The sequence below is a fragment of the Lathyrus oleraceus genome, chromosome 6, assembly GCF_024323335.1.
Source record: "Lathyrus oleraceus cultivar Zhongwan6 chromosome 6, CAAS_Psat_ZW6_1.0, whole genome shotgun sequence".
NCBI classification, from domain to species: domain Eukaryota; kingdom Viridiplantae; phylum Streptophyta; class Magnoliopsida; order Fabales; family Fabaceae; genus Lathyrus; species Lathyrus oleraceus.
The window spans coordinates 55,380,607-55,396,247 of NC_066584.1; positions in this window are offsets into that span (position 1 = coordinate 55,380,607).

The window sequence follows — 15,641 nt, forward strand, 5'->3', positions numbered from 1 at the left end:
TCTTGGAAATCAACAAAGTGGTATGAACCAACATGTACTGCCTTAGTCGGCGAGCAGCCCAGACCAAAGCACAGCAAGTTTTCTCGAGCAGTGAATATCTTGTTTCACAGTCGGTAAACTTTTTGCTAAGGTAGTATATGGCATGCTCTTTTCGACCAGACTCGTCATGCTGCCCCAATACACACCCCATAGACCCCTCGAGGACTGTCAGGTACAGAATTAATGGTCTTCCCTCCACAGGAGGCATCAGAATCGGAGGCTCCTGCAAATACTCTTTTATCTTCTCAAACGCCGCTTGGCAATCATCATTCCACCTGACCGTTTGATCTTTTCTTAACAATTTGAAAATCGGTTCGCATGTGGCTGTTAGATGAGATATGAACCGCGAAATGTAGTTCAATCTACCTAAGAAACCACGAACCTCCTTCTCTGTTCTCGGTTCAGGCATTTCTTTTATTGCTTTTACTTTTGCAGGATCAATCTCGATTCCCTTCTCACTTACAATGAACCCCAGCAATTTACCGGACCGCACTCCGAATGTGCACTTATTCGGATTCAACCTCAGTCTGAACTGTCTCAACCGGTCGAACAACTTGGCCAGATCTACCAAATGCCCCTCTTCTGTTTGGGACTTTGCTATCATGTCATCAACATAGCATTCGATCTCATGATGAATCATATCATGAAACAAAGTCACCATGGCCCTCTGATAAGTAGCACCGGCGTTCTTGAGACCAAATGGCATCACCTTGTAACAGAAGGTACCCCATGGTGTAATGAACGTTGTTTTCTCCATATCATCTGGCGATATTTTGATTTGATTATAGCCAGAAAAGCCATCCATGAAGGAAAACACCGAGAATTGAGCTGTATTGTCTACCAACACGTCAATGTGAGGTAAAGGAAAGTCATCTTTCGGACTAGCTCTGTTCAGATCTCGGTAGTCCACACACATTCTCACCTTCCCATCTTTCTTCGGGACTGGCACAATGTTCGCAACCCACGGCGGATAATTAGTGACAGCAAGGAAACCAGCATCCCACTGCTTCTGCACTTCTTCCTTAATCTTCATCGCCATGTCAGGTCGAGTTCTGCGCAACTTCTGCTTCACAGGAGGACAATCTGTTCTCAATGGTAGTTTGTGCACAACGATATCGGTATCCAACCCTGGCATATCCTGATAAGACCAGGCAAAGATGTCGACATACTCTTTCAACAATGCCACCATTCTGCTCTTTACACTTTCCTCCAAAGCAGCCCCGATTTTCACCTCTTTCTTGACCTCGTCGGTACCCAGATTCACGACCTCAATCTGCTCTTCGTGCGGCTGAATCACCTTCTCCTCTTGTTTCAACAACCTGGCTAATTCCCCTGGCAGTTCACAATCTTCTTCGTCTTCTTCCTCAGCAAGATAGATTGGATTGTCGAAGTCATATGAGGGTGTAACAGGATTGTTATCAATGAGATCCGGAGAGGAATCGCATCTGCATGAATGTTGATTCATGCATTGCTTTAGAACCGGTGTGACAAAACAAAAAGAAAAATGAAAACATTGCCATTTTTATTTGTTTTTATTTTAAACTGCAAAAATAAATGAAAAACAGGGAACACCGCTTTTAATTGAAAAACATCCTTTTATTCATGATGCAAAATCTTGCAAATTTAAACATGAGGTGGCCCTTACAATGAACCAATACGTGTCGGGCAACACGCATGGCTTTCATGCATATAAAAATGAAAACAAGAAAAATATTACTCTTCAAGGAGAGTGACCCGGATGATCTCTTCGGCCTTCCAGTTCTGGATTTCCATCCCTGGTACGCATGGCTTTATCCATTGGTCAATGTCGCAGTCACTATCAGTGTCTTCACCCAGCATGCAGATGTGATCCGGATCCAGCATTCCGGCGCTTGTGAAGGTAACCGACGTACGACCTCCTCTTCCTCGCCCTGAGCCTCGGCCCGGTTGATATCCAACCCCAAATCTGTCCTTCTTCTCAGGAACCTCCATCATTCTGCCCCAACCAGGAGCCTCTCCACTCTTGACCACTTCAGCAGCCTACTTGTATGAAGCGATGGATGGTTTCTCCTCTTCCTGCTTAGCGAACAGAGCATTCTCCACCTTGACGGTTTCGAATGCCTGGCTAGGCGTCTCCCATATTTCTCCATCCATCTCCACATACTTGAATGAAGACAAGTGGCTGACGAAGATGTCCTCCTCTCCACAAACTGTGACAACCTGACCTCCCCAGACATATTTCAGCTTCTGGTGCAAAGTCGAGGTAACTGCTCCTGCAGCATGAATCCATGGGCGACCCAACAGGCAACTGTATGCCGGCTGAATATCCATGACGTAGAATGTCGACTTAAACACCTCGGGGCCAATCTTCACCGGCAGCTCAACCTCCCCAAATACGGCCCGTTTTGACCCATCAAAAGCCCGCACAATCAAATCAGTCGGGGTCAAAATCAATCCATCACAGTTAAGCTTCGCCAAGGCTTTCTTTGGCAACACATTTAATGAGGAGCCGATATCAACCAGCACATGCGAAAGCACGGCCCCTTTGCATTCCATTGCTATGTGTAGTGCCCTGTTGTGGTTCCTTCCATCTACTGTCAGGTCCATATCCGTAAAGCCCAACCCATGGCTAGCATGCACATTGGATACGACCGTCTCCAGCTGATTAATGGTAATCTCCTGAGGAACATACGCCTTCTTCAGAATTTTCAATAAGGCCTCCCTATGCCCCTCTGAGCTCAGCAACAATGAAAGAATTGAGATCTTGGAAGGAGTTTGCTGCAAATGATCAACCAGTTTGTACTCCGACTTCTTAATGATCCTTAAGAACTCTTCAGCCTCATCATCAAGTTTATTATCCGACCCCGCAGGCGCCGGTGTCATCACAGGAGTACCACCATTATCCACCACAGCCTTCCCTTTCGCCCTGGCTAAAGCCTCGGCCTTTTCTTTTTTATCTTTTTCTTCTTCCCCTCTCCTCAACGCATCAGGAGCAAACAGCCTACCGCTGCGAGTGAAACCGCTGGGACCGGCATTATCCACCTTTAGCACGGTGGTTTCACTTGCAGATTGCTCTTCCACCTTCTCGCCGTTGCAATACACCTCCCCACCATAATGCCATGGCACGGCATCATCTTTGTCGTAGGGAATTGGCCCAGGTACCGTGATGGTAACTGATGCCTCCTCACTAAGGTTTGACAAATCCACCGTGTCATAGTAAATTGTTATGGTGGAGACCTCCTCCCTTCCTTCTTTGCCAGCCCTCTCAACTAGGATATCACCACTGTCCATCAGACCCTGGACACACTTCCGCAGAAGCTCACAACCATTCACAGAAACAGTGCACTCAGCACAACCCGACCCGCAGCCCGGATAAACCCCATTCTTTAACAACTGCCTCTTGACATCGGCCAAAGGCGTCTTCAACTGACTCACATCAGACAGCCCAACTCTATTTTCCGCAGAAATGGCATTCACCCCCCTCTGACCATGCGCGGGCATGGGATTTGCGTTGACGTTGGGGGATGGAGCAAAATTAATTGCCTTGGAATCCACTAAATCCTGAACTGTGTGCTTAAAAGCTTTACAGTTCTCAATGTTATGCCCAGGCGCACCTGAGTGGAATTCACACTTGGCATTCTCGTCATAGCTGGTTGGCCTTTGATCAGGTCTCAAAGGTGCTAGAGTTCTGGTTTGTACAAGGCCCAAATCTTGCAGCTTCTTGAACAAGAAAGCATATGTCACCGGAGGCCTATCAAATTGTCTGTCCTGTGCTCTGCCCCTGACCTGATAACCAGCCCTCTGCTGTCTCTGCTGAAAGGGTTGTCTCTGTTGTTGTTGTTGCTGTTGTTGCGGTGCAGATTGAGGCTCAGCAGGAATTGTTACCGCAGCATTGTGCTGGAAGTAACGGTCCCTACTGGGTCCACGTTGTGTATAAACGGCACTGGTGTCTCCTTCCTTCTTTCTCTACCCACCATTATTACTGAATGACTTCTTTGAACCGGAAGAAGACGCAGAAGCAGTACCCTGGATCTTACCCAGCTTCAACCAACTTTCTATCCTTTCCCCTGCCACCACAATGTCAGAGAAATTGGTGACAGGACAACCCACCATCCTTTCCGCGAACGGCCCCTGCAGGGTCCCCATGAACAAGTCAGACATTTCACGATCCACAAGCGGAGGTTGAACTCTCGCAGCCAGTTCTCTCCACCGCTGGGCATACTCCTTAAATCCCTCATTGTTTTTCTGAGACATACCCTGCAGCTGGGTACGGCTCGGAGCCATGTCAGCGTTGAACTGGTACTGCTTGAAGAAAGCATCCCCAAGATCCTGCCAGCTCTTTATATCGGACGATTTCAGCTTAGTATACCAATCCAGGGAGCCTCCGGACAGGCTGTCCTGGAAGAAGTACATCCACAATTTCTGGTCCATCGTGTAAGCAGATATCTTGCGGACAAAAGCTTGTAAATGCGTCTCTGGACAAGAGCTCCCATTATATCTGTCAAAAGTGGGCGCCTTGAACTTCTGTGGGATCACAATCCCCTCTACCAGCCCCATGTTAGACATATTCACCACTCCAGGAGTGGCATAACTCTCCAACACCTTGATTTTCTCAGCCAGCAGCTGAATCTCCTTGTTCTGAGGCGGAGCATTGTAAGGCACAAACGGCTCGTTTTGCATAGAGAATTGGTCAGCCTCCCTGTCTTCCTCCTGATCTTCATCGAACCCGTAGAACGGAGGCACAAAATTATCCTTCTGATTCTGACCCGGTTGGCCACCCGCACCACCAAGACCACCAGCATTATTCACGAGACCCACAGTCGTCCTCTTTCCGTCGTCTCGAGATCCCTGCCCCTGGTTGGAGACTCCATCCAGGTTAACCCCACTGTTTGCTACAGAAGCCCGCTCGAGCTTCTCGACTTTGTCTGCTAACGCTTTCTGACCAACTGCGAGACCTTGCATTATGTTGATCAGCTCGTTCATTTTATCTTTTAGCTCAAGCATATCTGCGCTGGGAAGTTCCATGAGTCTGGGAGTATTTCTTCTGGTATAATATCTGTGAGGGCGTGTTGAGTGCAAGGGTACTGTTCTTCGAGCGCGAGCAATGATTCCTGTCACAAACAAGCACGTTAGTAACAAACACCTGCAAAATAAAACACAGTTATTATGACTAATGCATGGATGCAGTGTCTATCCATATGAAGGACACTTTGTCTCTCGATCCTGGCATCATTGAGACAAATAGTAATCCGGCATCAATATTCTGATATTCGGCATCTGATTTTATCGTGCAGATCGGAGATATGTGATTCAGCATGATACCCCCAACCATGTGTGTGCTTGTGTGAGTGCATACGGTAAAGCAAATAAAGCTTGAAGATCAAATACTGAATGAAAAGAACCATCACATAACCAAAAGCGCACAAACAGTGCCATAGTCATACATCAAGTCAAATAAAGTCAAATACAATCCTCCAGAATAGGAAAGAAATACAGACAAGTGAATTCCGTCAACAAGTCTGACGGTAATCCAACACAAATGAAAGATCTAGCTAAATGAGGGTCCCACAGATGGCCCTATCTCATCTTCCATTCTCGCGAACTCTGCGGCGAACCGGAGCTCGGTGTTCTCCTGCTGCAGTCTCCCCACTTCCTTCTGATGAATCTTCATCTGCCTGAAGTAGTGGTCTCTCTCTGCCATGTAGTGATCTCTCTCAGCGGTGATCTTCAGATTCTCCGCTTCCTTAACCTTCAGCTTGGTCTCCCACTCAGCAACAATCCTCAGATTCTCTGACTCTTTAACCCTCAGTTTTGCCTCCCATTCAGCAATAAGAACCCGGACTCTGTCATCCCTCTGACCTTTCACCAAGATTTGCCTTCTCTTCTCATCTTCAATAACCTTCGAAGCTCTAGCCAATCTCTCTTTGGTGATGTCATGCTCCCGGTTGGACGATGCTAAGGCCTGGCTAATCTTCCCATAATAGGCCGTATCCATCTCAAAGCGCTTGGCTTCCAAGGCATGTCGCTTGTCTTGATCTTCCATCTTTCCTTTGAGCTCCTGATTAACCCTCTGAACCCGAGCGACACTCATCTCCAATTCTGTCTTCTCTGCAAGCAACTGATCTCTCTCCCGTTTCATCTCCAAAAACTCATTCATACTAACAGTAGAAGGAATCTCCTCAATCAACGGATACCAAGGATCGATCATCGGAAATGGTAGACAAGTAAGCTCCACTCTCTTGCTGAGCCAGTCATCGAACGGAGGAAAAGATCTGTTATTAGCTTTACCCCAAGAAGCCTTGCCTTTTCTCTGAATGCTGCGCCATGCCTCAGCTATCTGCTTCACCCTGGCCTGATTGCCCTCAACTGGGAAGTACACAGATTCCTGAACATCACTCTTGTATGGTGGAAGCTCCAAAGCAAATCCCATCTGCCTCTTAAGAAGTGTCGGGTTATAGTTAATGCAACCCTGAACTCCTATAAGCGGTACATTGGGAAAACCCCTGCAACTGCAAATGAAATCCTGTCCAACCCCACTACCGTGAGTCCAATCTATGTCTTTAGCCCTCAAACCCATTAGTTTGGTCGCCCAATTAACATTCTGGCCCAGAAGAACAAAAGCACCCTTAGACGGCAAGTAACCCATAAACCACTTGAATAGTAACTGTGCACAGCATCGAATCAATCCCCCACGCCTCTTCTCATTCCGGTTATGAACCGAATAATAGACATCTCCAATCAAGGTGGGAATAGGATTTCCTCGAACAAACAAGCGGATGGCATTAATATCCACGAAGTTCTTCTGGTTGGGAAACAGAATGATCCCATGAATGCCCGCAGCAATCAAAGCACAGACAGCTCTCCAGTTACCCAACTCTGCCTGCTCCTTAGCCTTAGCCTCCAGGAAACTGAGATGAAAACCAGGCAACTTCCCCTTCTCTTTCAGATTACCCTTCACCACCTCTGGACTCAGATAGAAAGCACGAGAAATCCCGCCAATATCAGGTTCTTCCTTAGTAGCATAGAAAGGGACCTGATCCCTGATCTGGATACCCAAAGTGTCAGCATAATCCTCCATCATAGGCCCTAGCACGTAATTTGGGAAGACAAAACACCTCAGCTCGGGATCATAGAACTGAAGAAGAGTATGAATGGCGCTCCTATCTCTGTCCATGAGCCTGAAAACCACCTTCAGAATACCCCCATACATCTCACGAAACAACCCCACGTGGTCGGGTGCAATCAATGCTATCATATCCTTCAGCACACTGATATCTGGATCGAAGAAACTGTAAGCCACATCATCCTTCAAACCGGGTCTTCTCATATTTGGGCAGAAAGTCTCTCAACCAGGATCTCGATCAAAAGGGTCCCTGCATATGGGTAAACATGTGTTAGATGCAATTAATGCAAGATGTAATGATGCTGATGAATGAATGCAATGCGTTGCCATCCTCCAAGCCATCTGATCCTCTGCACTGAAACTGGTCTCTGAACTGATCATAACCATCTGAGGAATACACAATCACACATCTGATCCACGGGTTCCGAAATAAACGGAAGACAGATACATCATCATCATCATCAGTCTCTGAGCAGACCCAAAACCATCTGAATCGGCCCAGGGAATCCTGAAATAAACGGATCCCCACTGATAACATCGGCCCAGGGAATCCTGAAATAAACGGATCCCCACTGATAAATACCACGGACAGCACTCCGGCGTCACGGCAATAAATGACCATAAATCCGACTTATAAATATGACTCTGATCCACGGAACAAAAAGTCACCATCTGAACATGCATCTGTAAGAATCACCCTCCCCTCACAGGTAAATTCTAAACAGGTCATCCTAAGGCGGATAATAGTCTCGACAATCGGGCAGAGATACTCAATGGGTTTGCCCTTTCGGGTGTGCCATTGTAGCTCTCCTGAGATCGTCTAAACCAAAGATCCGGGAAATGATCGGTCACCAGAGTCAACAGCTCAAAAGAGATAACTCAACCAAAGTGGAAAACCCCACTGAGGAAGTGCACTTCTCAGATGAACCTCGTCTGGCTTGTGGTATGTCACGTCGCAACATCATGCCCAACCGACATGTGAGCGACGCGAGACCACGCTAATCCTAGGTGTATACTCGGGCCTGGGTTTTAGCCCCACTCAGAACACCCACCCCAAACAGAGGGAACCACCTGCACAGAGGACGGCAACAACATGATAGTATGATGCATGCAGACATTAATGCAAATATATACACAGTGGTTAGAATAATAAATGCAATAAATAATACAAAATAAGCAACCTACACTATCCTAGAACGCTAGGAAGGACTCGCTTAGGGAAGATGGACCAGCACAGGTCTACATCCAATTTCCCCAGCAGAGTCGCCAGCTGTCGCATCCTGCGAAAAATCAACCGGCGGGACTCAAATAAAAACACAACACAGAGCCGCCACTGCGCGTTATTTATCCCAAGATAGGGAAAGGAAACGCTCAGAGAAACCTGGAAAGGAAATGGTCTTGCGACCAAAGAGAAAGGGTAAGGGAGTCGGTTACGCAAGGGGAAGGTATTAGCACCCCTCACGTCCGTCGTACTCGACGGGATCCACGTTCTAAAAAAAGAAAAGGTTGCTAAAACATCACACACACACACACAAGGGAACGCAGGTGGGGTTAAGAGAAGGGAGCTCGATAGGACATCGCGTCCTATGCCTACATATCTTGTCTGGAACAAGAATCAGAGCCACTGTAGTTCGGCTTACGCACGCCAAACAACATAAAACACACAAACAGATGGCAAACATGGAGCCTGACAACCACTCGATGGAATTACGTCAGCATCCGAACCAAAACACACTCAGAGGGGCAAACGTGGAGCCCGACAGCCAATCACTGGGCTTACGTCGGCATCCGAGCCAAAACACAATCAAATAACAAGTAAACACACACAAAAAAAGAAAAAGGTTGCCCGAAGTGGTCTCGCACGACCACCTGCCTACATACCTCGTCTGGAACAAGGATCAGGGCGATGTAGTTCCCCTGAAAGGGAATGAATCACTAGCCAGAAACCAGGGAAAGACACACTACTAGGGAGCTGGACTCGAGCCTAGTGTTGTCATGCATCGTTACCCTAAGTTCAGTTTTCTATCCTACTTGCATAAGCAACCTATTCCTATCCAGGAAAGAAGCAAGCATACAAGCATACAAAATAATTCAAGCATACATCAAATGAGAACAAGCATCTCAAGCAGATATCCACATAGCACGCACTATAACCAAACAAGGGGCTCACACAATAGGTTTGACTGCCTCAGCAAGTCATCTGTACGGGCTGTGTTTGCTCTTAACCTTGCCATTACGAGGCTAAGGTGAAGCAGATGAAAGGATGAAGTGAGGATGAGACCTCACAACTCTTATCCCTGACCAGGGAGAGCTTCTGACAAATGAGCATGGGTCCAGAATGGGGGAACCCTTCTATACTCAGAGACTCTGACACAATGTGCACTGCACAAGATCTTGGGCTTGTGCCCCAATGCATCAACACACAGCCGTGTGAGCAGAGGGACGACTCACAGAATAGTGGGGGATAGATTGCATATCCCTACCTTCCACCAAGTGCCTTGATTAAGGACTTTCACCTGCTTGGCACGAAAAATAAACAACCACAATCATTGCCTCTTAAGGAGGACTTCAGACAGTTTGCCCGGTCAAATAATAGACCGGGTCTCCAGACTACATGAAGTTAGGAAGTTATACCTCAATGCAAGTTGCTTAAGCAAAGCAAAGCAAAAGTTCACAAGGAACTGAGCAACTAAAAGTACCTGGAAACAGTCAAACACAGTTAGTACTCAGACAGACAAAAATAGACAGCAAGTATTAATCAGTCAGACTATACAAACTAATGCACAACAAAGGCAAGCTATGAGCTCAAGCCCAAACTTCACAACCTACAAAACAAAGTTATGTTAGTGTACAAACATCAAACAACATCAATTGAATTGACTTGGATCATTCTCCATAAGCATTGCACCTTTTCATCCTGAAAACTCAATCAAATGTTAGAAACTACACCACTAGGCCAAGCCTAGGGTCCAAAGGCAAGAAAAATTCCTAAACAGCAAGGGATATCCAACCAAAGTCAAATTAATGTCAAACAAAAGCCAACACAATTAGTCCCATGTTTATATCATTCATCATGTTCATTTTATGCATAAAACAAGTCAAACTAGTTCAAATGGAACACCAAACATCTAAACAGAACTATTGCATTCAAATCCATATCAAAACAAATCCAAAAAATCTCAAATAAATTACACCTAAACAGGACATATCCTAGGTCTAGCATGTCAAATTTTAGCTCATTTGGGCAAAGGGAACCATGTCAATGAAAATCAACAAAAACAGACACAATTACATGCTCCAAATCACAACATCAACACATGCATTCACTTCAAAAATTCATAAGTCCATGAAAACAATAAAGAAATGACTGGGACCAAAAGCATCATGTTCTATCATGTGTCTATAACCAGCATGCCAAATTTCATGTTCATTCAATACCATATGAGCATTTCACAAAGATATTCCAAACACATGTCATACAAGCTTGCACATTTGACCAACAGAGATGAAAAATACCAATCAATTTGAAAATGCCACATAAAATTCCACAAAAATTCACATAGCATCTTAACATGTTAATGAACATCCATGCAAAATTTCATTCCATTCTAACAAACCTAGATCATTCAGATAAATCCAGCAAGTTGACATAATGAGGTGTGACACAAATTGTCACACCTAGGTTCCAAAATTCATAACTCAAACACCAGGAATCCAAAATTCATGAAATTTACGTGTAAATCACCATTAGCCAGTCCACAATCATCACAAAAATTTTCAAGCATTTCTTTGTAACCATGAGCATTTCACAATCAAAATGGCACAATGTATCAAAATGGCACACATGTGAAACAACCCTAGGTCAAACTAAATATTCACCATGCACAACTTCCAAAAACAAGTCAACAAAATTCTACAGTCAATTAGGAAGTCAACAAAAAATCCTCACATTTTTATGATCATTAAAATATTTTTTATGAATTTTCTAAAGTGATTATGATTTTTTAATAATTATTATGAATTAATATAATTAAATGGAATTCACTAATGGCATATCCGTAATTCCTGTGAACAGTGGCGCGGTAAACTCCTCGTTCAAATTTTCAAACGAAAATCCAGATCAAACAGTAAAAAGCCAGAAATTCATCGTCTTCCTCGCAGTGCTTCAACCTCCACATCCAAAAGTGGTTTTGCTCAAATCTCAATGAAAATGGACAAACGAATAACCGTTGGAAAGGTCTCACTCTCAGGATCTCAAATATCATCACGAATCATCCTAATTCTATCTAAATCTCACGGATCGAAGGAGTTAGGGTTTGGTTTCATACTTTCAAATCAAGATTACGTGAGCTACAGTTCGCTATTCCTAAAACTAAAAACATCACGATGCTCTACATTCTATGCTCTACAAAACACACATAAGCATCGGAAGAATTATGATATTCGAAAAAATCAAATACCTGGAATGCAGCGATGAAATTGGTGTTCTTCGTGCGTGTTTTCCACAAACAGATGTAGTAGTGTGATAAGGAAAGTGATTGATGCGTTCAAGTTCAACTGTAGTAGCTCCTAATGCTCCAAATCGCAATTCACCATGAATGATGCCAACTTGGACAGTAGAGTTTTGGTGCGAATTTGATGTTGAAATGCAAAAACAGATGGAGATGATGATGAATCAAGATCAATGCCAAAAGAATTTTCGCATTTGAGCAAGAATTGAAGAAGTTTGATGAATTTGAGTGTGAAGTGTTCTTGAGAGGTTCTTGGAGAATTTGATGAATTTTGATCTGATTTTGGGAAGTGTGTAATTCTGTTATGATTAGATGATGATTAGGAATATATACCATTGCTTAATCCATGATTAACCACAATCATTAGCCAAATGGAAGGTGTTAGTGAAAATGGTTAATTTCAAGTAAGGGCAAAATTGGAACTTCCCATGCCAGCTCATTGCCACCTCATGGACAGCTCACACACTCTCAAAATGACATGTGTGAGCTGTTGCAACTTGTTTCACTCTCATTGGATGAGTATTTTGGAAATTCACTATGTGATGGTTATGCATTCAATTGTTCAAGTTCATTCCAATAGCCAATTTCCAAACCACAAGGCCTATGCATGTTATGATGATTCCAACAAGTTTCAAATACCATTTATGAGGTGTTGCAAAAATCCCCACTCAAAAATTCCAATTATTTCACAAGTTGGACAATTTTGCCCCTGGTCCATTTTAACTGTCCAGTTGAAATTTGACTTTTTGCATTGGCCACTTTTGAGAAAATCCAATTATGCACCATGAAAGTACATGTCAAATGGAGTTTGTGCATATAAAGAACTTCCAATTTGGACACTCCATGTGGAAGTTATGGCCTCCTGATTATGGGTCATTTTTGAATTTCACTGAGTCATAATTTTCCAACCATACATGGGAATTTCAAGTTCTTGGACTTTTTGGAAAGGTGAGAACAAGATCTACAACTTTCATGTTGAGCAAATGTTCATTTGAAGCTTCCTTGGACACGTGGTCTTGAGGTCAAAAACTTTCCATTTTTGGAAACTTCAATTACAAGTCACTTTCTATTTTTGGCAGTTTTTGTCCTGACTTGATTTTCTCCATTCTTAAGCTTTGAGATGTCATATAACACTTGTTCCAACATGAATGAAGTGCATCCAACTCATTTCCACCTCCAAATCCATCAAATCATGTACAGTTGACCACAGTTGACTTTTCAGCTGATAGATGAATTTGGCCAAGCATAGATCAATCTGAGCCCCATTCTCCGATTGAAATGGCTCAAGGGTGAAACCCTAGCCTCAATAAGCACAATATAATCATATAATGAACCCCATAACCATCATAAACCCCATCTCCTGACTATGCCCTGACTGGCCCAATGCAACTGATTAGGGTTGACCAGTGGTCAAAACCCTAATCTCAAGGAATGAGCTTCAATCTCCTGATGATACCCAACCATGATGATGATGATGTATCATTGCAATCAAGATGAAGACCAATATCCATTGAGAATCATGAAACCCTAATTCACAGCCCAATCCTCAGATGGCCCATGATCAGTCAATAAACCCTAGGCTTGCACTTTGACTTCCTCATCTTCTGATCAAGACTTGGGAAGATGGTTGGCACAATGTAACCACATGATATGCAATATGAAATGCCTAATGACCTAAATATGCATGTAATATGTTAATGCTAGTCCCAAGAGCGGAGGGCAAATTTTGAGGTGTTACACCTCTGAATAGGCATTTACATCAGGAAGCAATCCCTGGAAAGAGGTAATCGCACAAAAGATAAAAACAGAAATTAATCTAATGGCAATGTGAAATGGATTTCTATTGGGTTCCAATTCTGCTATGACTTGCCTGTCTTCAAGATCCTCTAGATGATCAGCCTTTTGAAAAGGTGATTGGACTGTTTCCTACCTTTCGAAAATTTCCCGTCATCGACATGAGATGAGATTCAGAACTAACTCAGAACGCAATCATTCGCTTAATCCCTAACTTTTGCCTGGATCGCCCTTTTCGGGTTTTCAATCCACCGGGATACCCATTTTTGCCTAAGTTGCCTTTTCAGGTTTTCAACTTACCGGGTGTACGATCTTTTCATTTTTAATTACTAATTTTTGCCCGAACCTTTTCATTTTCTTGGTTCGTCGGGATGCCCATTTTTGCCTGGACTATTCTTTTTACTGTCCAGCGGGTCTATTTTATGCGAAGTATTTTTTAACTGCGTCTGAGTTCACAGGGGAAGTGAAGTTTTCACCATCCATAGTTGCAAGCATTAAGGCCCCACCATCAAAAACCTTGGTGACAATATACGGTCCATCATAGTTAGGAGTCCACTTGCCCCTGTGATCTGTCTGAGGAGGAAGGATCCTTTTCAACACTAAATCTCCGATGTGGAAACAACAAGGACGCACTCTGATACAACTGCCCATGACAAATGGCTGCCATTCGCTTCTCTTCGATAAGACTCAACTCATTGAACCTTGTCCGAATCCATTCGGCTTCGTCTAACTTGACATCCAACAGGACTCTTAGAGAAGGAATCTCCACTTCAATAGGTAGGACTGCTTCCATACCATACACCAGGGAGTAAGGGGTTGCCCCAATCGACGTACGTACTGAAGTACGGTACCCATGCAAGGCGAACGGTAGCATCTCATGCCAATCTCTGTACGTGACGACCATCTTCTGCACAATCTTCTTTATGTTCTTATTTGCCGCCTCAACAGCGCCGTTCATCTTAGGGCGGTAAGGGGAAGAATTGTGATGCTGAATGTTGAAGTTCTGACACAACTCCTTCATCATTTTGTTGTTGAGATTAGAACCATTATCAGTAATGATTCTTTCGGGAATCCCATAGCGACAAATGATTTCTTTCTTGATGAAACGGGCAACCACATGTCTGGTGACATTCGCGAACGACGCTGCTTCGACCCACTTGGTGAAATAGTCGATGGCAACAAGGATGAAGCGATGCCCATTGGAAGCAGTCGGCTCAATCTTTCCAATCATGTCAATGCCCCACATAGCAAACGGCCACGGCGAAGTCATCACATTCAGAGGATTTGGCGGCACATGCACCTTATCAGCATAAATCTGGCATTTATGACACTTCCGAGCATATTTGAAGCAATCTGATTCCATGGTCATCCAATAATAACCCGCTCTCAACAATTTCTTAGCCATTGCATGTCCGCCGGCATGAGTACCGAAGGAACCTTCATGAACTTCCTGCATTAACATGTCCACCTCGTGTCTGTCCACGCATCTGAGCAAAACCATGTCGAAGTTCCTCTTATACAGCACATCGTCTTTGTTCAAGAAGAAACTGCCTGCCAATCTTCTCAAAGTCTTTCTGTCATTGTTGGATGCCCCTGCAGGGTACTCTTGATTCTTCAGAAAGCACTTGATATCGTGATACCAGGGCTTGTCATAGTCTACCAGTTCAGCAGCAAACACATACGCGGCCCTATCAAGGCGCATCACATCGATCCTGGGAGCATGGTTCCAACGAATTACCTTGATCATGGAGGATAGAGTAGCAAGTGTGTCTGCCATCTGGTTCTCATCACGAGGTATATGATACAATTTTACTGTTGTGAAGAAAGTAAACAGTCTTCTCGTGTAATCTCTGTAGGGGACCAGAGTGGGTTGGAGAGTATTCCAATCACCATTCACTTGATTGATCACCAGAGTTGAATCTCCGAAGATGTCCAGAGTCTTGATTCTCAGATCAATGGCTTGCTCAATACCCAATGTCATACCCCAAAAATTACCCATCATTTTTCCTAAAAAAAAAAAAAAAAAAAAAAAAAAAAAACGAAAAAAAAAAAAAAAGAAAAAAAAAAAAAAAAAAAGAGAAATTTTTTTTTTTAATTAATTAATTAATTAATTAATTAAATAATTAAAATAAATAAATAAATAAAATATAACAAATTATTTTGGACTTGGGTCTCCCTCAGTCCAAGCCCATTAC